Here is a 1,902-nt window from a genome sequence, read left to right on the forward strand (position 1 = left end):
ACTTGAATTATCAAATCTGTTATTAGTCTTTCTTTAGTGGTATTGATCATATATTCGTCAAATTTTAGTCTTACTTCATGGATTTGTTTAATACTGTCGGATTTTATAATTTTGCATGTTGCGCGGTTTGATTTGCAACTATAGTTTTTAATTCATTTCCGTCCTGAAATAATTTGTCAATGTTGATGTTTATTAAGTCTAAGTCATAAGTGTCAAGAGTTCCGTATAGACTTTTCGATATAGATCCGACAACATTCAACAATACTCTTTTAGTTAGTGTGTAATTGTGTGTTAAATAATTAAGGACCGTGTTAAATGTTTCGTTTTCCTTACTTAATTTCTGCAATTTACTCCTGCTCGGGCAACCGATGTGGACGGACGTGTCTAGTCGGTCGTGTGCTCCGGTGAAGTGTTCGAAGAGAAACAAAGTTAATAGTGATAGAGAGGTGAAGTTTAAAAATGCAGCAGATACCAACAATAAAAATTACAACTAAAGGTGAAATGCACTATATAAGCAGGTTGATAGATTTACCAGGCCTAAAACAACAACAGCAAAGCAACAACAACCAAAACGATATGGCTATAGAAGAAACGGAAGAGCAGTGGAGACAGGAGGAGCAAAACCACGACAACGAAAGATATTACCAGGATGAAACCTGGAAAATAGCAAAGACAAATAAGAAACGTAAAACGACACCAAGCACAAGTGCCGCAGATAATCTAGATACAGAAAAGCAGCGATGACTGCAAGAATTACCAGTAAGAAATTCCTTCAGCTCACTAACGGAAGAAATAGACGCTGATCCGAGAGGTAAAGCCACAACTCATTCAAGCCACATTACAAAACCGCCACCAATATTTGTCGAGGCCCAAATAATAGACCCGCTTATTGAACTACCAAACAATATAGTCGAGAAGGATAATTATACAATAAAACAAACAAAATTAGATCAAGTAAAAATTCAAATTAACACCCCTGAAATTTATAGGAATGTGATAAAAGTATTAAAAGAAAAAAATACTGTGTACCACACGTATCAGCTCAAAACGGAAAGGAGCTAAAAAGATAGTTATGAGAGGTTTGCACCCAAAAAGTAACACAAAAAAATTCAGTGATGAACTAGCAAGAATTGGCCATCAAACAAGAACAATAAACAAGGTATGACTCGAAGCAACCATTACCACTATTCTTAATTGAACTGGAACCCGGAAACTATAACAAAGAAATATATGAAATCAAAAAAATATTAAACACAATAGTAACAGTGGAACCACCACGTTACAGAAAAGACATACCACAATGCATGCGGTGCCAACAATACGGCCACACAAAAAATTATTGTAACAGAAGCCCAGTATGTGTTAAATGTTAAAAAAACCACTTAACAATACACTGCCCATACTCAGGAAAAATTGAGGAAGTTAGATGCTACAACTGCAACGGAAAACATCCAGCCAGCTATAAAGGATGTGAAATCAGGAAACAATTACAGCGTAAACTGTTTCCACCACTTCGCAATAGATCATTCAATAACTACAAACCACAACAAAATGTAACAGATAGTGATATAACATTGATAGCAAACATCAATCCCCAAAATGCACATCACCCAACGAACAATAACCACAGTAACTCCAACACCTTTGGTAGGCGAAGCTACGCGCAAGTAACCAACCAATCAGCACACATAGACAACCAAAACCAGAGCAATAGCAACAACGACGCTACAGAAATCAAGGAACTGCTCAAGCAATCCATCAAAAACACCGAAATGTTAACAAAAATGATAAGCGCGCAAAATGCAGTTCTCAGACAGCAAACACAACAGATCACAGTCATGCTACAACTACTTACAAACATGCTAAGCAAAAAAAAAACGGACACGCTAAAAATAGCAGCCT

Source organism: Bombus pyrosoma, linkage group LG16 (assembly GCF_014825855.1).
Source record: "Bombus pyrosoma isolate SC7728 linkage group LG16, ASM1482585v1, whole genome shotgun sequence".
Taxonomy (NCBI): domain Eukaryota; kingdom Metazoa; phylum Arthropoda; class Insecta; order Hymenoptera; family Apidae; genus Bombus; species Bombus pyrosoma.